Genomic DNA, 22,692 nt, shown 5'->3' on the forward strand with positions numbered 1-22,692 from the left:
CAATGCTTTTTTTCTTTTTTTCAAATTTAATTTTATTGAGTTTTAACATCAAAAGTGAACAATCGGTGGATACATAGCTGGGCATACGTGGTTACTTCACAAGATTATCGTGATCCACCCCATAACATTCCAACATTAACATACATGTCTACTTTTAATGGATGAACAGTACCAACCCCTGTCCCCACCTGCCCCCCATTGTCCATTCTCCCACAACTTCCGGGTGTCAGCGTTTGCTGTAGCGATCTATAGTAGATGGTGTGACATTGATCGTTGTTAGTGTCATGAGTTACAGGCGAAGTTTGTGACAGGCATGGCTATTAAACGGTATGGAGTTCGGTGTTCAGTTCCCGGTGGGGTCCGTTGAGTGGTATTTTGATTGGAGTGGTGAGTCGGTTGCGACCGTACTTGTAATATAATGACCCGTGAAGTCGATCCAGGCTTCCTCGTGTCGCGCGGCCCTGTCATGGAGGGCCGCGGTTATTTTCTCAATCGTGTATATGTTCATGGCAATTTGTAGCCAGTCCTTTTTGTCTGGTAGACGCGGGGACATCCATTTGATGACTAAGGCTGCTCTTGCAACAAACAGCATGGGGGATATTAGTCTTTTTACGTGTACCACCTCGTCCTCTTCTTCTTCAAGGCCAAATAGGATCAGAAGAGGGGATAGTTCCCTTTCTATGCCGTCTAATTGCTTTATCCATCCCAGGACCTCTTGCCAATAAATGCATACCTTAGGGCACTTCCACCACATGTGCCAGTAATCAGCCTCCATATCACAGTGTCGCCAGCATTTTGGGCTGGAGGTTTGGAACATTTTGGACAGTCTTAAAGGATCATACTGCCATTGATGGAGCAGTTTTAGAGCATACAATTTGTACTGGGTTGCAATTGACGTTTTGGCTGGTGTTTCACAATTTTTGTCCCAGGCTTGCTGTTCAAAGTCTCTATTAATGTCCTTTTCCCATCGCTCTTTGAGGCGAAGACTCGGAGTTTGGTCTTTCGTCATTAAAGTCTTGTACATGCGAGCTATTAAACCTTTTGTTGAGTTGGCCATGTCCAGAATAGATTCAGAAGGCGTCAGCTCTCTTCGTGTAGTGTCCTTCCATTTTTTCCTTGACAGGACCCCTTTTAATCGTAGGTACAAGAAGATCTGAATCGGATGAATTTGAAGGGCCTCTTCTAGTTCCGAGATCGAAATGAATTTCCCATTTCTCCACAGTTGGCCTACTCTCTCAAGTCAGGCATCAAATCAGGCTTGGTACCTGACATGTTCGGGGATTTCCTCTCGGATCTCGGGGGACCAGAGATGGCTTAGGGGGAAGGCCATGTCGTGATTCCAGTCATCCCTTTCCCTTTCTTCCAGATGTTCCACATGGTGCTAATTATTGGGTGGTCGCGGAGGCGTTTCATGAGCTTTGCCCTGGGGACCCATAGCCACTCTGCGAGAGTAACATGGACCAAAATATCATTATCCAGTTGGACCCATTGGAGGTCCTTTCTGTCGCGCAGATGTGGAATAAGGACTCTAAGTGGGGGTGCCTGATAATATCGTTCTATGTCCGGGAGGCCCACTCCCCCCATTTTCTTCAGGAGTATCAGGATATCGCACTGTATCTGGGGTTTCTTTCCGTCCCACAGGAATTCCAGTATGGCCTTCTTGACCTGCTTGAAGAAGTGGTCAGGGATTGAGGTGGGTAGGACCTGGAAGGGATGTAGAAAGCACGTGAGGGTCACCATCTTGATAGCGTTTAAGCGCCCCATCCAGGAGATTGTGAGGGATTTCCATTTTGCGAGATCGGTTTTGAGAGCACTTAGGAGTTGTGGGAAGTTCGCTTCATAGAGCTGTGTTAGGTCTCTTGTTAGGTTGATCCCCAGGTATCTCAGTCTGGGGCCTCCGATGATCAGGCCAAGATGTTCGAGCTCATTCCGCTGCTCTAGGGATGGTTTCTGGAGCGGGAAGAGGGTGGATTTGGATTTGTTTATTTTGAAACCAGTGAGTGTCCCATATTCCTCAATGAGGCGTATCGCCCTTGGAATTGATGACAGTGGGTTTACTACATGGAGCAAGATGTCATCTGCAATCAAGGCTAGTTTATATTCTCTGCCATTCACCTGCATTCCTATAATGGCGGTGTCTGCTCGGAGGGCTCGGGCGAGGGGTTCTAGGGAGGGTGCAAAAAGGATCGCCGAAAGGGGGCAGACTTGGTCTCGTTCCCCTCCTGAGAGAAAACCAGCTTGAGTACTGGGCGTTCACTGCTACAGAGGCTCTTAGGGCTGTATAGACAGCCTTGATTGCTCATCGGAAAGTGGGTCCCAGGCCTATTTGCTTCAGCGTGGCCTCCAAGAAGTGCCATTCGACTCTGTCGAACGCTTTCTCAGCATCGATCGAAAACAGTGCTGGCATGTTCAGCGAAGTTCTGGCCTCATGTATGAGGTGGAGGGTCTTGCGGGTGGAGTCTGCGCCTTGCCTGCCGAGGATGAAGACTACTTGATCGTTGTGGGTTATTGTGGGCATGTGTGACTCTAGCCGTGCGGTGAGAACCCTCGTATAGATTTTGGTGGCGATATTCAGGAGCTATATTGAGCGGTAGGAGGCACATTGCTTGGGGTCCCTTCCTTCTTTGGGGATCACTGTTATTAGGATTTCAGAGAAAGATTCGGGTGCCACACCAGTGCTGAGAATAGTGTTGAAGATGTTGAAGATGTCAACCATGAACGGGAGCAGGGCATTCTGGAATGTTTTGTAGAACCCTTCCGTGTATCCATCGTTTACCGGTACATTGTGAGTATTTTGATTGCATCTTCGATTTCTTCCCCCGTGATGGGAGCTTCCATGGCTTGTGTAGTTTCCGATGGGAGGGTCGGCATGGATACTTTGGTCAAATAGTCTGTAATCGCCTCTGAATGCGTTGCGTCCTGCGAGGTGTATAACCTCTCGGTGTATCTGTATCATGCACCGTCGGCACCCATTGCTCACGACATTGGCCGCAGAGTCTTGCAGCAAGTAAAGTGCCAGCTTTGTTCCCATGCTCGTAGTGCTTTTGCTTCAGACATTCGAGTTTGTGCACAATGCTATTTGTTTCTAATTGCCGTAGTTCTTCTCTCTTGACGTTGGCTTGTTTGATCTTATGTACTCTATCAGAGTCCGCCGATTGAGCCATGAGATCGAGTTTGGCAATTTCATTTCGAACTTTATTTTCTATGAGTAGTCGTTCTCTTTTTATCGCTGCACCCTCCCTGATAAGAAGTCCCCTCCATGTGGCTTTGTATGCCTCCCAAACTTTGTTGATGGGAGTTTCACCTATGTTGTTTTACTCGAAGTATTGGGTGATGTCCTGCTCAAACTGCTCCCGATAGACTCAGTCCTTGAACAGCATGTCATTGCATTGCCATTTGGAGCTCCTCCTAGGGAGAGCCATCTGGTCGATGGTGACCATCACCATGTCATGGTCCGACCATGTAATAGGCGATATGCTTGCTTCGCCCGTTGCTGCGGCGAGTGCTGAGGTTACGTATACGTAGTCAATTCTGGAATACATGGCGTGGGGTGTGGAGTAGAAGGTGGAAGCTGTCTGGTTCGGATTCATGCATCTCCATGTATCCGTAAGATTGTAGGCGTCCATCATATTTGTAATCCTGGAGTGCCCCGCGCCCTGCGAAGAGGTTGTGGATGGGTTGCCTGCTTGCCTGTCCATGTCCGGGTCCATCCACGTGTTGAGGTCGCCTCCAATTATCACTTCCCCTTCTGCATCATTCATGACCTCGGGGATTGCTTGTTGAAGGAACCGGGACTGTCCGGTATTGGGTGCATATACGGACGCGAGTGTGATGATGGTGTCCTGCATCCTGCCAACTAACACTAGCGTTCTACCACTCACGTCTGACCAGGACCTCAAGAGCTCAAATCGGATTGATTTGCTGACTAGAATACCGACTCCGGCTTTCTTCAGTGGGCCGGAGCCCCAATATTCTGTGCCCAATTTGGCGTAGAGTACCCTCCTTTCTTTTCCTTTATTGCATCGGGTTTCTTGTAGGAAGAGTACATCTAGGTTTGCTCTCTTGAATTCTCGGGAAACTAGCAACCTTTTGGTGGGGGAATTAAGCCCCTTAACATTGAGCGTGCCAATTCTAAGTGTGCCATGCCTGTCACCTGATTCGTCACGACCACCGATGAGTGGTAAGTCCTGTGGATTCGTTAATCACGTCACCTCGGTCTACGCCGTGAGTCGCCGCCGTGGAAGTATTCTGATGGTTGTCCCAAGCCCAATGGGACTTCAAAGGTTTTTGCATCCCACCCCCCGCACTCCCTTCAGGGTATTGAACATAACACCCATTGTCTTCAGTTCGAACTTTTCGCACATCATTGTCCTTGCAAGGAACTGAATCCCAGTTTTTATGGCGTCCGAGTTGAACCAGGTGCATGCAACCGGTCTACTATCGGACCGCCTGTGAGGGTCGTGAACACACGACCCCAATCACAAATACCATCTTATTAACATTTTGAGCCCCCCCATTCTTACAAAAGTCAACTTAAGTTACAACTTAACAAACAACAACAACTGTCATCATTGAATATCAAATATAATGATACGTGCGGTTTCCAGATCCCTTGTCCACCAGCCGATCATCCGTTATGGATCTGAAGAGAAGTTCGTTCTGGGCCGCACCTGTTGGCTGGAGTGTGCCGGTCTCGAGCACGTTGGAGAGTCTCTGAACTATGATTTCTGAGTAGACCTAGCCGGATCGGGAAATTTGTGTGTACCGCATTTGGCATTTTCCGGCATATCGTTAGGCCGTCTGTATTTTCTGGCTCCTTTGACTTTTTCCTTTTCCGGCCTCGAGGTCCCCATCGCGCTCCATCCTGTGGTGTTTCATCTTGTGATCCTTCTTTGGGGCCGGAGCGATGCGTTCTCGAATCTCTTCTTCGGAGCGGAGTGTTAGCTTTCTGCTTCCATGTTCGAACGTGAGGGAAAAGGGATAACCCCACCTATATTTCGTGCCTTGGTCTTTGAGCCATTTGGTTAGGGGGCCACATAGGCATTGCAGGGCCAAGGTGAGCGAAGATAAGTCCTGGGTTATTTGGGCTCCCCCGAGGGTGAGGGTGCCACCTGACCTGGCTTTTGCGAGTATCCTAGTTCTATCTTGGTATCTATGAAATCTGGCCAGGACTGACCTCGGGCCCCCTGATGGGCCACCAGCTCTGTGTATTCTTTCTATTGCGGGTTCGTCAATGTTCTCATCCGTGGTTAGGATTCTGATGAGGTCATGTATTGTATGTTTTAGGTCCTCTTCTGTTTCACCCTCCCGTTCCGGAAGTCCAAAAAATTGCAGGTTGTTACACCTTTCCCTATTTTCTAAATCGTCCATCTTCAGACGGATGTCTTCTTCTTTTTTCTCTATATTGCGCATTCAGAGGTCCAGTTGGGCTTCTAGTGTGTCAATTGAGGCTTGGTTGTTCTCGACCCACTCAAGTCTCTCCTTGATATTGTCCACCCTCTGGGTCATTCTGTCGATTTTGCCACCCACGTTGGCGCCCATATTTCTGATTTCGCTCAGGAGGGCAGCTATGTCCCCCTTGGTCGCCGCTGCCCCTGTCTCGGAGGGTTCCGTCGACATTGTGCAGTTAATTCCTGGATCAGGGTGCATCAGGGTGTAGGCGTATCTGGCTAGCTTACTTTTGGTGGTCATACGATGTATGGGTGCGAGGAGGCACATGCCCCTAAAGCGGGGGCACTACCCTCAGCACTTGATGCAGTGGACCGGTCCTGGGGTGTGTTGTGGAGCAGTGTCCGGTGTGTCCTGGCAAGCAAGGGTGTTATGGTGGGAGGAGGCACACGCCCTGAGACCAGGGGCTCTAGCCTCCAACTGTGTCACCCCCTGTTGACGTTGGCTTCAGCCTTCGGCTCTGATGCGGTGTCTGAGGTGTTCCGGCGGTATTGGGGGTCGACTTGTAGGCCCTGTTAGGATTGCGTAGAAGGGGGCTCTGGGGCGGGAAGCCTAGGTCCTAGCAGAGGCTCAGGAAGAGCGTACAGAGGAGGGCACACGCCCCACGAGTGGGGGCCCAACCCTCTGTGTTGGCTTCGGTGTGGGGGCGAGTTCAGGTCCGCCCTCGCAGATGGAGCAACGTCGGTCAGGGGAGAGGGCACAATGTTCGTGGGACGGGCCCGTGCATCGCCGGGTGGGAGGAGGGCACTCACCCGTATGATCGTCCGGGGCTGCCACCGTGTTGGCCACAGTGCCGTCGAGGGGAACCGCAGCGCGGCTCAATGGCTCTGCAAGAGGTCGGTGGGCGGAGCCGATATTCCCAGGCCTCTGCAGGTCACGGGGCTCGATGAAGCTGTTGTGCAGAAGGCCTGGAGGGGGAGGCAAGGGGCCGGGAGACTTTTCTCGGGGCAGACCGCTCTGATTTCTTCCAGATTTACGCCCGGTGTGTGGGGGTCCGGTTCCTACAACCTGGACAGCCGTTGTTGCGTGGGTGGGGTGGTCAAAAGTGGGGGCTCAAGCCACTTTTGAGGCCCGTGGGTCAGAGCGCACACAGAGGAGATCCACATCCTGGCGGCCGATCATCCCAATACTTTTTAACAGTTTCCGTGGTATGCACTGCCAACCCATCCACGTTGATGGCAGCCGAGATGTGTTCCCAGATACTGGGCCTCATTAAGAGTTGCCGGTCTGGAAACAAGGGTGCCGGTATACTCCCTGGCGCCCTTGTTTCTGGACTGGCGCTCTATGGGTTTCCCTGCCGGAGCCACTGTGTCTGACAGGTCTGACCCTGATGGGCGCAGCGGCCGCAGTAAGGACATTCATCCGAGAAGCTGGTTCTTCTGTGTCCCCATTCCCATAGAGTCCTGCTGGACTTTAAGGGAATGGCAATTTACACATTTACTGACGCTGGACTTCCGGTCCGCCAAATTCATAATGAGCCGGTGGCACCGGGAAGTCAGGCATTGGTAAGTTTGTACTGGTCTGACAGCAACCTGCTGGTAGCACCGGCAGGGTTACCGCGGGGCCCGGAATGAGTCCCACTGTGATGTCTGGCCTTTCTGAGCAGCGTGACTGCATCGAAGAGGACATCATAATTTGCCAGGACCCAATCAACGAGGATGACAACAGAGAGGTGGAAGTCCCAAGATAGTAGATGACGTGGTCACAGAGCCTTATAGGTTAACCACAAGAGAATAGACAATGGGGGAACAGCAGGCACACCAAAGTATTGCTGATGGTCAGCAGGCACTCACACACTACCAGGCAGCAGCAGATGGTGAGCGTTTGAGGCAATACAGGACAGGAGCAGGCAAATAATATGGCATGAGGCAGGATTAACTTCTGTAGCTCATGTACTCACAAGGCAGCATGGAGTAAGGGGCCATAGCACATAATTTACATGCAACACACTGCACATACCATGCCTGTGTGACACACCTACGTGGCCCACGGCAGTGCCAGGTATATTTAAGAGGTACAATGCACTTTTACAATTGTGCAAGAGAAGGTACGGAGGCGGGGGAATTATGATTGCAGACGTGCATTTCACAGAGCACATTTTGCATTGTGTACCTTATATTCTTTTGTGTGCCTTGCAGAGCCTTGTACTTCAGGATGCACATCGCATACCTAATTTCGTTTTGATGGGTGCCTTGAGGAGCCTTGTACTTAAGGTTATGAATCGCAAACCTTACCTTCTTTTTGTAGGGTGCCTTGTACAGCCTTGTACGTAAGGTTATGCATTGCTTACCTTATAATTTGGGGGGGGGAGGCTTGTGGAACCTTGTCAGACCACTTATGTACGTTGTCCATAACAAAGCCTGTATATTTTGGTGGTTGCTTTTCCGTTTGCCTGCAGCATGAGTGGAAACGCTTAGAGAGGGAGAGGACGGGGACATGGTAACCCCACAAGTGCCCCAGCACCAGGATGAGGACATGGTGAGCCTCAGCCTACAGACGGCACTGCACTAGGATGAGGACATGGTGAGCATCAGTCTACACACAACCCTGCACCAGGAAGAGGACATGGTCAGCAGCCTACAGGTGCCCTGGCATTACCAAGGTCCACTTGGGCCAAGAGGGGACACCCTGCTGAACAGGAAGAGACACCACCCCATGATGAGGCACAGGTGATGATGAAAGGGGCACTGATGAAGAAGCACTTCTCCAATGGGGAGCTGCTAATCCTCACAAATTGTGCAGAGAACATCATGTGGACCTCTACTCTGTGGCTGGCAGTACCCGTACTCCCACCCAGTGGAAGACGGTGTGGCAGGGGGTCACAGACCTCATTAATACTTGTGGTGTGGAGAGGCACACTTCTGTACCGGTCGCAAGTGGATGGATGGCTTAGTTCGAAGAACAAAGGATACACTCACTGGCAACGTGGCCTCTGTGAAGGCCACTGGAGGGGGTCAGACAGAGGAGGAGGAGCCGACTCCTTTTAAAGAGGTTGCAAGTGGAGTAATCAGCAATGAGCAGTTGTTTGGCGTGGGACGCGAGGACATCTGGTGAGTTCATGTGTGCATTACATATGTGCTAACACGTCTCATGACATGCTCATATATGTACTGGCTTAAAGCTGGCTAGAGTTGGCAGCCATCCATGGGTGCTGCATGAATGCTACTGTGTACACTTCCATCAAATGATTTGCATTCAGGGAGGTGGTTGTTTGGTTTCTGTGTGTATTTCATGGTTTTCTCACAGTACACATCACTGTCTTATGGGTTTCACTGCTGTACCAATACACCTATGTGTGTCAAGGGCATGCAAGGCACATCTCATGGGACATATTCACAGTACCATGCATGCGTATAGTTAATTGTGAATGCTAATCATGACAGTGAATTACAGCAATGTGTGCATAACATCACAGTCATCCGTCACTTGGCCGTGGCTGCCGGTGGACATGGATGAGCAACACTGTCAGGGCAAAGAAGTATGAGGCCGTCTTCCAAACAGGAGAACAACTGGTTGGGCAATAACTGTTTCACTGTGGTATATTCAACATTTGGAGTTTAAATGAAGAAGGGGCCATGCAAGCGTGCACTGGTCATTTCCATTGCGCACTCTATGCACACATGGTAGAGATGCATGTGATTGTGACTAACCATAGGTTTGGTGGGGGGCAATGTGGAGATGGGGGTTGGGGATATCATGGTAACACATATGCCTGCACGCAACCAGGGTCAGCAGATTATCAGATTGGTATTTTAGGTCAGACTTCCACATATTGCAACATTTTATGGTGGGAGTAGAGTAGAGGCTCACCGATGATTCACGGACATCCATCCGTCCACTGGACACACTCTCAAACATGTCTATGTGTATGTATGTTCTCCTGATCATACAAAGCATGCATGTTGCACAGCCTAATTAGCCCTGGCATGTTGGCTCAGGTCATCAAGTGCAATTACACTGTTCCTCACAGACTACAGTATGCTCAGTAACAATGGCTGATGTATGTGTGGCTGTAAATTTTGTATCTGCATGCATTGTTTTTCACATATGCATGTTATGCCAGGTATGCCATCTGAATGTCTTTGTGCAGGTGATGATGCAGCAAATGGGAAGCAGGAGGAAGAGAAGGAGGTAGAGGAGGAGAAGCATGATGCACATCCATACACCAGTGCAGTCTGGGGCGTGCAGCCCAGTGAGAATACCATAGAGTTGCAGTCGCTCATTAGTAGGACTGCAGACTCCTCAGATTATGCTGCTGAACGGGATGGTTAGTATGTGGTGAGTAACATGGAGGGTACCCCAATGCGTGGTTTACATGAGGCTGCTGATTGGGAGGATGATGGCCACTGCTCAACGGTTGATATTGCTGAAGATCGGCTTCACCCATGATGGCATCAGCAGCCGGGGTTGGTGTCCAACATGGGCTTGCAGACCACCATCCAATGAGGAGGCAACCACTGAAAAAGCCCTGGCATCCCACCTTCGTAGACCCTGCACACGTGGTGGACATGTGCATGCTGGATTCTTAGAGTGGGAGCAGCAAATGGTGTGGGCAAACACACAACAGGGTGAGGTCTTGCGAGAGATGACAAGGGACTTCCATCACCTAACTGACTACATCATCCCCCTGCCAACTGCACAGGATTCAGCGTCTTTGGCCATAATAGACCATTACCGGCAGTTGTTGGACAGCTTCACAGAGACTCTGCATGCAGAGATATCCAACGTTCAGGACACTCTCACCGTGCAGTTGGAGACCTCACAAGTGAAGTCACATGATGACACCATCGCTAATCGTGATGAACAACCTAAGGACCTCATGGCAATTGGGACCCTCCTGCATGCATCCCTGTCACACTTGGCGGACGCCAATGAATACCAGGCATTGGCACTGCATGGAAAGGAAGCACCATCCTGGCATCCACCACAGGATGGTGGTCCCTGCTAAACAACACCCCCACCTCCGACCTGTGCCCTGGTGTCCTTGAGCCTGTGGAGGGAAAATTTTGTTCACAAATATGTACTCCCCCTGACCCTCTTTCAGGGAGGGCAGTTTCTTATTTTTTTCTTGAACATTTGTCGTGACTCCACAGATGAGATGAACTCAGTTTCATTTTAATTTTGCCTTATCCAGGGTGGACTTCAGAGTTGTTTTTTGACCACAATCCAGAATGGACTGTGTTAGGCAGAATCACATGCAGTACCCTTTGTGAACACTACATGCAATTAAGACTACACGTGTCAGTACAATTTCACCTTTGGTACAAGCCTGTAATACACAGTTATGTGGTAGCAGCGGCTGAGCAGCCAGATTTATCTCAAGAGTTTAGTGAGCAGTAGCACAAGTTACACAAAGGACCAACAAATACAGTGATTCAAATATACACTTACTCAAGGTTTCTTGGTAAAAGAATATACATTTATTTACTCAATCAGTTTCAAAACATTACACTAGCAAGAGCAGCTCAATATCACACACTAATACACCACAAACAGACAACCGGTAAGTAAATGAACAAGTTTAGCTCCCCTGAAGTGGGAGCAAAATGCCACTTCAGATACTTAATAAAGGGGTCAAATGACAAGGTTATAAGAATAGACAGCCCAAATACATTCATAGGCAGGGCAAAGGGTTTCAGTTAACTACAACCAGCAATTCTTCTCAATAGGCCTGGGCCAAAGGAAATGGTTCAGAGTCTTTGTATAGGATAACACAGTTCTGGTAGATAACAGTTAAGTCTTTGCCACAGAGGTTAGAAGAATTGGCTAGGCGAATAGTTTGACAAATGTTAAGGGAAGGACAAGCCTTTGAAGTAGAGGAAAGTTTCACGCACTTTCTCGATGGCCGAAAAGATTTCCAGACTGTGTTTGCACAGTACCTTGTTAATGAAGAAGAGCTGTAGATGAGGCAGTTGTTACTGGCAGTTCGAGCAGATCTTGCTGTTCCTGAGCTTCAGTCGTGGGGACAAGAAGGGAGGTGCCTGCACTGCCCAGGGATGAGGCCAAAAGCTTTGGCAAGATGTCGGTTTAAGGTGTGTGTGCCTTAAAGTCCACGAGCTGGTTTCCTTCCCTCTGGCTATCCATTTTTCAACAACACTCTGATGAAAATTCGACCAGATAGGGACAGTGTCCAGGTGGCTTACGAGTTGGTTGTTCCCACCAAAAGCAAGGGAAGAAGTTAACCCTGAAGGGCTTCTCTGTCGATGAAGTTTCAGGCAATTCGGACCTGCAGCAGGGCTTCACCGGTCGTCCAGGAGTTGCAGCAGTCCTCTTCCTTCAGCTCATCTTCGGTTCATTTGTTCCAGTGGTCGAAACTGTGTTACGCTCACATGGTCTCTGCAGGGACGTTGGGGCACAGTTGCAGCCCTCCCAGGATCTGGCTTCCCTGGATCAGGCTTCTTCCCCTTCTCCCATGTTGTGGACTGCTCTGGTGGTTGGAACTGCCCCTTTGAGGATAAGAGAGGTCCTGAGGATGTTGTGATATGGCTGTAATTCTCTAAACTTTCCTCCCAGAAAGTGGTGAGCATGCGTTTGCCCATATAGTCTAACCTGTTTTACTATGAGGATGAGCTCTCTGTCCTGCTTCTCAAGTGCAGGGGCGCTTTAATTGGACCTAGTTCCTTCACTTGTCCGTGCGCGTGGCAGCCCAGACCGGCTGTGACTGATCCACTTCGAAGGTAAGTGTTCTTCAACAATGATTATTTGTTTGCAATGTCTTCTTTCCCATGATTAGTGTTCGTATCCCTAGTAATGTCTTTCTTTCTCCCCAAAAGGTGATTAAGGCCCAGCGGTTTCACAGTGTCGCAGTGCTGGAAGTGAGCCCAAACGGAGCCGTGAGGAGTTTACAATGTCCCAAAATAGATGGTAAGTTTCGGCCCTAGTGTCAGCGCGAAGGTTAAGTAGCGTGCAACCTTAGCAATTTGTCTTTATGTGGTTTCTGACCTTATTTGTCCTTTTCTCCTGCAGGTATGGCCTGGCGACCTCAGATGAGGAGCTGATGTCCGAAGATCTGTCGGCGGGTGATCGATGGCTGCATCCTCGAGGATGCTGGTAGAGAAGAGCTCCAGCGTAAGTGTTGGACCTGCGGAACAGGTAAGGAGCGCTGCAGGCGATAGTATTGCTGGAGTCAGGTAAAATGCGCTTCAGTCGATGGTACTGCTGGAATTAGGTAAGAGGTGCTCCAGGCGATGGTATTGCCGGAATCAGATAAGATGCGCTTCAGGCAATGGTATTGATGGAATGAGGTAAGATGCGCTTCAGGCGATGGTATTGCTGGAATCAGGTAAGATGCGCTTCAGGCGACGGTGTGCTGGAATAAGGTAAGAAGCGCTCCATGCGGCGGTGAGCTGGCATGCAGACGGGGCAGGCTTAAATAGCCTGGTCCCAGCCACGCCACCCTTTGCTCTGGTTGATGGCTCCACCCTACCACTCTCAGAAGATCTTGCATGTATAGCCCAATGCATTCCTATGGCCACACCCGGCTTGGATGTACGTGGGCACCCTGCAAGAGATAAAATAACACGTGCACTAGGAATAAAGTGTGCAGAGCAAGTTAACCGGGGTCTGTTTTTACAGATAGGTCTTGGGTGACATTTTGAAAAACATGGCTGACCCGATTTTTAGCTACCGTTGTTAGCGGTCAGGAAAAATCATGGTAGTTTGATCTAAACCACTGCCACCAGCCATTTAAAGTAGGAAAGAGTAACATTTGACTGTTACATGAGTTTTTTGACTCAGAGGAAGCTAGGCAACTCCTCCAGCACTCTATAGGAAGATATTGTGTGCTGGGTGTTACGCTCACTGGACCCCACAGGGGTGTCGATCGGACCCAGACAGCTGCGGTCTCCGTCAACGTGATGCGTAGTGCAGAGATGACTGTCTGGACTAGCCCGCCTAGTCTTTTCTGCTGGACCCGAAGAAGTATTTTCCTGCCAGTGGAGACAGGGATTAGCCACCTGTGGGTTTTAGTGATGGCCTCCCAACTGTTCTCGCTCTCCCCCACTAATCACCTCCGATATCGCCTTAGTAACCTCACCTTATGTTTGTAAAAGATGAGCTCTCCATCCTGCGTGCCTTGCAGGGGCGCGTAGATACCAGTTACTTCACTGGTTTGAAGGCGTTGGGAGAGTTCCGGTAAGCATTGACTCTGAAGTTCCAGGCGGGATTAGTAAGTATCAAGTTCAAAGAGCTCAATGTGCCCGATGTTCACTCTTGTCCCCTTCCTTCCTTAAGTTGCAACTGAGTTCATGAGAAGAAGGTCTCGTAGCTGCTGCTGGCGTTCAGGTAAGAGTCTGTGTTACCCAACGCTATCCGGTAACTATTGCATGCATTAACGTGTTGTTTTTCTCCCTCTTTACAGATGCAGCATATGAAGATATAGAGAATAATACCGCCGGTGGTAAATCAGGTAAGTCTATGGTGGTAAGAGGTATTTGTTGATTCCCTTGGCTCACCTTGTTATTCTTGTGCCCCTAGGTGCCGGAGTACGGCGAAGAAATGATGGAGACAGTGCCGGATCAAAAGATGCTGTGAGAACTGGTGAGTATGGCACCGTGCTGGAGCTGGCGAATCGACGCGTGCAGGACTGATGTACTTTCCAGGTCGGGAGATGAAATGGATCCGGAATCAGATGAGGAATTTGAAATAGGTTCGTTTTCTAACCTTGTCCTTTTCTTCCTCTTTATCCTAGGAGCTCCGGATTTGAGGCGGGCGTGGCAGAAGACTGGATGCTGGCTGTAGGCACGCAGGCGTGGAAGAAGACTGGATGCTGGCTGCAGGCACGGTGAGAGTCACGCTGCTGGATGCAGAATAACACGAAGCATGTTCTGCTGTTCGGGCGTGGTTTAAATAGCCTCCAAAGTAGTCCCAGGAAAGAAGTTCCCCAGGACCACACCCGAGTAAAAAATAGTCCCTCTAGTAAAATAGTCCCATCCAGGCCTCACGTTGGCTTGGATTTATTTGCAGCATGGTCTGCATGAGGTAAGTAATGTCTATGAGCCTGGCGCCTATGGCGCCAGGACTGATTTTTATTATGAGCCTGATGCCTACGGCGCCAGGACCGAACCCAGACAGCACCTAGCTGGGGCTGCTGGGGTTTTTGTAAATGTCTGGATACCTGCTCCTGGGGCTGATGGGCTTGATCCGGATGCCCGGGGGTAGGCATCATGACACTGGGTCAGTGAATTTAAAGAGACTAGTACAGTCATTTTAATTTTACATGCTCTGGGAGACAGTAGTCAGTCCCAGAGAAGGTATTTAAACCTTGGGAAGTCTGAAAGACATCCCTGTGCCACTGCAATGATGGTGCTGTGTGACTCACAGAAAATGATGATGCCCATGGAGTTGTTTTAAAACTCCATAACCAAAGAACACAAAAGTAAAACATACATCAAAATACATGGAAGAGTGGGAAAAAAAGGCTCTCACTCTTCCCAGGTAGAACAATCAAATCCTAGAAATCCAGCAAAGTTGCTGGGGTTCTCAAAAAATAAGGGAAATTAGCACATTTTGAGAATTCTCCCTAACAGACTGTGTTTCATTGTGTGTTTCCTTTCTCCATATCATGGACTATTGCCCTCTTGAGGCCATTGTGAGTTGGAGGACTGCACATGCAGCCAATGCGCAGTGGAATAAACTGCCATGGTTTGGTGGACTTCTACAGCCTCCTATATAGAGGTGCACATCACATCTACCATTATCATCATATGTGGAGTCTGTATGCCCAGCTCCATTAGCTGGCCCAAATCAATGCCCTACGTAATTACAGGTATCTTGCCTCATCCTGTGCTTGTCCTCCCAGAGTGGTGCAACCAGTACCCTTCTTCAACCCTCGTCCCCATGACCTTTCCTGGACACTGGCCCTCCATGCCTGCATGTGGTGTCACGATGTTAGGTGGAGGTGGTGAGGAATTCACAGTAGAACAGCTGTACCAACAGGTGAGGTTGTGCATGTGGTGGCACACTATGGTTTGCATGGGGCAATGTTTGTGTGGTGGTCACTGTCACTGAGATTGTGATTTGGCCTATGTCTGTGTGTGTGTGTGTGTGTGTCCTTGATCAGTCATGCATGTGCTTTTAGTTACAGTTTTCACATCCACAAAGTACTGCAGAATCAGAAGGCTGAGCTGCACTTGACACAGCGGCAACCATTGATAATTTCGACCACAGCTTTAAGATGATTTACCTCACTGAACATTCACAAATCACCCTCCTACCACAATTCTCCTCTCACCCCACCCTGTCACCAACATGGTTCCACAGGGGTCCTCCCTAACACCCCTACTCTTCAACCTCTACCTGATTACCCTCCTTGCCCATATCTGCTGACATGACTTGACCTGCAACATCAACGCAGATGACACCCATATCATCAAGATGCCCAAGACCCTGGCTTCTCCAAATCCTGACCTTGCCCAGTGCATCACAGAAATAGGCCACTGTATGATGGCTGACCACCTCCACCTCATTCCTGGTAAACAGCACACTTCCCCCTAACCTACCCCCTAGCTGTCCTACCTAGGCAACCTGTCAGCAGCATCCTGCTCTTTAAGGAACCTGGGATACACCATGAATTCTGAAGAACACTCTCTCACCACATCAATACTGTGTGTACATCCTGTCATCTACACCTCCGCATCCTTATGTGGTTCTTCCACTCCTTCTCCTAAACTCACTGACTCACAGCACTGTTGGAAAATGTCCTTTCAAACCTAGACTACACCAGTTCACTTTATCTGTGTGCACCGGACTATCACCCCAGTGGGTTTCGACAAATCAAATACTCAGCAGCTAGACTCCTATTCGCCCTTGCACATTGTGTACAAAACACTCCTGTCTTTAGGGTGCTCCAGTGACTGCACATTGGCAGACACGCCACCTTCACCACCATGTGTATCACACACTGTGCCCTCCACAAGACAAGCTCTGACTTCCTGCAACACTGACTCATAGGCTACCCCACCAGCACCATGCCTGGCCAAAATGAGTACTGCTGCTGATTTGCACAAGGAAATCAGGGGGGCTGCTATATGCATCCTGCACTCCACAGGACAAATGTAGCACACTTGGACCATCTAGGTTTGGACTGCTTGGCACATGTGAAACCCTGACAGCCTTTACCTGTGTCTCACATATGTGTCACTTGTCGTGTACATTTGTTTTTCTGTATGTGATTTTCATCTTCAATGCATTGCATGGCTGTTCATTTCCGGCATTTCTTTTTTTCTCTACTTGCTCTGTCTGTGACTGCACTGTATGTGACTGCATATTGAGGGTGCATGCCTGAAAAGCATCCTCCCCTCCCCACAGCTTCATTTGTCCCTGCAGGTTTTTGCAGCACACCCTATGATTCATGAATGAGGGAAAGTGACAGCTCAGGAGAGAGGACCGGTCCCTCTGTCCCTGAACTATTATTCCATTAGGGGTAGAGGGTGGGAGGCAGACTATGGAGTGGGGTTGCCAGAGCCTTATATATGTGAGGAGCGATGACATGAGTCTCTTCCTGGATTGCCTGCCCTTTGGTGACACTCAGCTGCACCGAAGATGAGACGAGAATTTTGTAGCACAGCTTTTACATTGTGCTTAGATCGAGATATTTGTGCACTTTTATTGGAAAAAAAGTGCAGACATCCAGGGAGGCAGGAGATAAATATTAGTGGTCATCCATCTCTTGAATTAAGCAAACTTTGCACCTGCTCTTGAGTGACAATCGGGTGCAGACATTTGGGGAATCCTGAAATGAGATAACCTTTCTTAAACTGTGGGGAACTGTGTAGGCATTCTAGGGCGATACCTGAGTGCAAGGAGAAGAGGAAAATCCCTTGCAGCAGCGTGTGCTATTTTATTGAGCCAGCCATGTGCCACTGAGGGTGGAAGCAAGTTACAGATATCCAGGGAGACATCAGATAACTGTCAGTAATTGTCCCCATCATCAACTCAGTGAAGTGTGCAGGTGCCCTTGGGAGACACTCAGGTGCAAAGTAGTAATTCCTTTAGTCAAAACATGATCGGCCGGGAATTGCATGGATGCCCCAGGGCAACACTCGAGTTCAGGGAGGAGTAGCACAACTTAAGCAATTGTTTTGAGATAGTGGCAAGACATTTGGTAAGAGGGAATGTTAACAATATCAAGGGAGGTAGGAGATAACTATCGTTGACTGTTCACCACATGAATTGAATGAATAGCAAAGGTGTAACTATGTCTGGAATACACAACCTAGAGGCAGGGAAGGACATGCTGCTCATGGTCTTTTTACGGATTTGGCTTGTTTTGTCTTAGTAGAAAGATTTACGGTGGAATTGATCGTAGTCGAGTATGCGGCAAATCAGGTTTTACTTCTGCAAAATAACCCATATTTTGCTGTAGATCAACCACCCCTACTTCCTGGCAGCTGTATATCCTGTACCCCTGCAGTGTCAGTTCTGTCCCTCTAACACGGGTCAGATCTGATGCTGCAGGGTCCATTTTTCTTTTTTTCCCCAATTGTTTTATTTTTGGGTCCCCCATACCTTTCAAAGCCCAAAGATACTGAGCATTGGGAGAGGGGGACAACCTCGCAAATCCCGCTTCTCAGGTTCTGTATTTCTGGGCTTTGGATTTTTGGTACAGGCTGAATTCAGCCAAATGGTCCATCCAACCATTTGTTTTTTGGTCAACTTGAATATTTCCCTTTTTACTCCAGTTGCAGTGCCTGCTGTGTACACTGTTGATAACAGAAGATCACAAGGTCCACTGAAGGTTATCACATCACAACATTCAACCCTCACACCCTCAAATTGTTCTGAGGGTGATGCAGTACAAATACATGCATAGGAATCAACCACAGTGATTGTTATTTAAGTATTTATTTATTTGTATTTAGTTCCAGTAGAACATTTACAAAATATAAAATCTCAATTCACATAAACATATAAAACATATACAAACACAAATTACAAATGGCAGGATACAAATCACAAATTCACAGGGACCTCCGGGTAATCATGACCCATACTATACAGACCAAAAATGTACAATCATATACACTAGCACATACCTAATAACTATCTTTGTTTAACGTTAGGTGCCTAGCCATGCCCAGTAGTCGAGGGGTATCATATTGAAACATTAAAATAAGATCTCACGATTTTTGCTGATACCTCTGTGTGTGTTCTATTGAAATCTCTGATAGCCACCTAGAATCAATAACCTATAGTCAATCTTATTGCATAATCATAGGATTCCAGTTATTACACAGTGCACACAGATATTATACAAGTAGATCAGCCTTAACCAGTTTAAAACAATATAAAACAGTGTAAAACATGAACTCTTAAACAATACATGTACACTAGTACCATTCTAATAAATACAATTAAAATGCAATGGTATGCTCATAAGTCAATTGCCATTGAGCAGGCACTTTTTAATAATACACCATAAATGATACAGTGCAATGTGTACGCTTTCAGTCTCGGTGTTGAGACAATAGCTCCAAAATGCTTCTTCCTTTAACGACTCATACTACCCAGGATGGTCATGTATTCGGCACCCACACTGAGTAAAGAGATGTTTTGCCGTCTCCACTTTTCCAGGAATTTTACAGATATGGCAGCACCTGTCATTTAGTGGAATCCCCAGAGGGGCTCCAAGGAAGACTGATATTGGCAACTGATTTAAACCCAGCCTCAGATGGAAATTCTGCACCAAAGGATTCAGACACTCTCTCAAATATCTCTGGAGTTGTAGATACTTGTGCATCACCCCTAAGAAATAGGAATAGCTACTTAATGACGCAAAGTGGGTGCAGTTATTAATCCAGCCCCACTGCTTAGCTTTGCCTTTGAAAATGTGCTTTAAGATGCCATATTTTGTTTCAGTAGAAAAGTTGGGGTGCCATCTAGTGCTGTTGTATAGATTGACAGTTAGCATGTCAAATATCTCTTCTCTACTGCCAGGGAACAAATTCGCCCTCTGCCAGAGTAGCACAAGTAATTGGCATTTGGATTTCAAATGGATTTTCATGTGAAAGGGTCCTCAGTTTAGCAGTGGCTCACTTTTGAGCGAGATCAACACTAACGAGAATCAACAATTAGCCTCAAAATATGCTTCCAAAACGATCCCTCTACGACATCCAGCCATAGCAAATCCCTCATGGTGAACGCCTCCAGCCCATAAAAAACCATGGGGAAGAAGCACTGTTTGTACAGAATAATGATCCCCTCCAAGGAAAACCCTGCAGTATTTCTTGTGATATTGCCAATCAGCTGTGTCATAAGTAGTGCCTTGGCCTTCTTAGAGGCCACCATATACATGTAGGCTCTACTACTACTCATATGTAGACCTATGTAAGGGTATAATACAACATAATCCACCCTTCCCAGGCAAGTATTGAAACTGGGCACATCACCATTTTAGAAGAGAATATCAATACCTTTGTCTTCCCCATGTTAAAACTCAACTAGTTTTCCGCTGCATAACTAGTCAGAGCATCAAACATAGCTCTAGCTACCCTACAAGTATAATTTAACAATGCTTAATCGTCAGCATAGAGCATGCATGGGATAGTCCTGCCCTCAATTTTTGGGCAACAGCCAATACTTGGTAAAAAGCAGGCTGGTAGATTTGTCATGTATAGGTTGTACAGCAGTGGCGTGATCATACAGCCTTGTTTTACCCCTTTACTGATCTTAATTGTGGCAGTCACTTGCCCCTCTTCATCCAATCAAACGTGAGTTTGGATATTCAAGTGTAGTCCTTTCAACACATTTACGAGCCACTTGGAGCACCCCAGGCTAATAATTTACCCCATAATTTTGCATGGTTCACCCTGTCGATTGCTGCTCTAAAATCAACAAAGGTAACGTATTGTGTAGGCCCACCAGGCTCCGATGTCCCCCCAATCAGCGAATCCAGAATCCTGAGGTCATGCGATGTACAACGACCAGGGTGGAATCCTGTCTGCATAAATTGCAGTACTTGGGATTCCTCCACCCAGTGCTGAAGCACCTTCAAAACAAAGTTTGAAGTTTGATAATATTTTTCGCATTACATTTAGTAAAGACAACATCCTGTAGTTCTCCTTCTTATATATTGGAACAAGTGCAGACTGCTGCCAAGATACCGGTATACTTTGTGTCACACATACCTTTTCAAATAGGATTTTTAATAATATCTTGGACCACTGAGCAGGGTTTTTTGTTTAAGTACCACGTTGGCCAAACGGTTGGGGCCGGGGGCCCTGGAGTTTTTGAGTTTAAGTATTACAGTTTGAATGTTGGCTTTGTCGTAAATCAAGGGCCAACCCACTTTCATATAATCCGGGTCCAGGGAAAGATGTTATCCCCACTGTGGTTTTTCAAATGCCCCAACCATTCCAATTCCAGTATGGGATTCTACATTTGTTTCCTACAGTCGCCCTTGGACAAAGCCTACATGCCCCAGATCTTCCTAGGGATGTCACTTCTAAGTGTGCCAATCATTTTCTGCCAACTCGCATTGAGAATGGTTATCCTCCATCGCTCAAGCCACCTTTGGTATTTGTTCTTAACACACCTTATGCAGGAGGCCAATGCAGGGGCTGGCAATCCCCATGCACGTGACATCCGTATCTCTCTAAGCATTTCTCACTTCACCTCCCGTATGGCCCCAACAAATATATGCAAAGGTTTACTACACCTCCTGTTCAGCATGTCTGCCAGTACCAGTTTCAGAGGTCAGGCACTAACCCATTACTCAATCTCATTACAACTCATAGTACCCATAGCTTCAATATCCTCCTCTCGGAGCCCTAAGATCATTGTATCAATATTGTGTAAGTGCTTGGCCATCCAGCGAATGCAATTACCCGCTTGATTGACATGTATGCCAGTGCAACCACTCTTGCTAAGCCTATTGTGTTGTAAGTTAATGGTGAATGCCAAAATGTTGTGGTCACTTAACTCTATAGGGACGACCTTTAGTTCTTCGGCCATAAGGAGGCTGGCATTATTACTGAAAAAATAGTCCAAGGTAGCCTCACAATCATTCCCAACCCAAGTGAAGTTTCCTGGTCTATCTCCCTCAGTCCTACCATTTAACATATATAAGTCCCATTGTCTCAAAAATGTGATCCAGAGACCACCCTTGGTATTACAAATCCCTTGTGTCATCACATTCTTTTGTGTTACTTTACTATAGGCAGCACATAGCTTGTCATCCGTACATCTAGCATTTAGGTCTCCACCTAAAATGTTCCGGTATGCAGCAGGTTTCCCTTCACTTAATAACAAGATATCTTCATTATTAGAGTGTATCTCATTCAGGTCTTTGATACTTGGGAAAATATACACATTTACGATCAACATTTTTGACTCGTTGACACTTTCCTCTAGCCACACCTTCACAGTCATCACATTTTGCTCAGCATAATGAACCACCACCCGGCTGGAGCAAACATTTTGTTCAACGCCATTTATAGGACCCCCATATGGTCGACCCCTTGTACCCTTTTTAGCCAGCTTCTGGTGAATATGATAACCCTCCACTTGTAGAGGGCAATCAAGCCAAGTCTCTTGTAGCATGAACATTTCAAAAGTTGTCAAGAGGGCCATAGAGTACTGTACGTGCAATAGGTGGCAAGGTCCATGTGTATTCCAGCTAGCAATCCTCACCAGTCAGTGAGCTTGCACATTTGAATACACGGGACACTCTGCCCCCAAGTTATTGCTTCGTACTAAGGATACCCACCCCATGTGCCTGAGCACCAAACTGGTTTTCGCATGGATTGCCACCCCACCTTACCCCCTCTGTACACTCAGAATCCATGCCACAGGCCTCTCTCTCGAATTGCCTATACTGACGACTAGTTGCTGGCCATGCTTGGCCAACTGTGAGCGTCAAGCCTAAATTAAGTAGTGCGTTGGCATTGGCACACAGTAAGGACACAACTGTTGGGGGTGCAAAATGAATGAAAGCCTAATTAGACAGACTTCCACACTTCAGGGACTTTATCTGCAACATGTCGCATAAGAAATAGTTGACAAGCAGGGGACAAAAGCCCATTACCTCAAGTAAGCTGTTCTATTTAGGAAAGGGCTAGCGTCAGAGGTATGGGTCTCTTCTAACCTAACTGAGGAGCCCAGCTCCAATGCAACAACATCCTATTGTGATTAGACACACATGGCCTCATTATAAGGCTGGCGCTCCCGTAATGAAGGCAGCCGTTACGGGCCCGGCTCCCTTCATTCTGGGTGCGCCGATTACGAGCTTCCCATCGCGGGACCCGG

The sequence above is a fragment of the Ambystoma mexicanum genome, chromosome 1p (assembly GCF_040938575.1).
Source record: "Ambystoma mexicanum isolate Mex_15411 chromosome 1p, UKY_AmexF1_1, whole genome shotgun sequence".
Lineage (NCBI taxonomy): Eukaryota > Metazoa > Chordata > Amphibia > Caudata > Ambystomatidae > Ambystoma > Ambystoma mexicanum.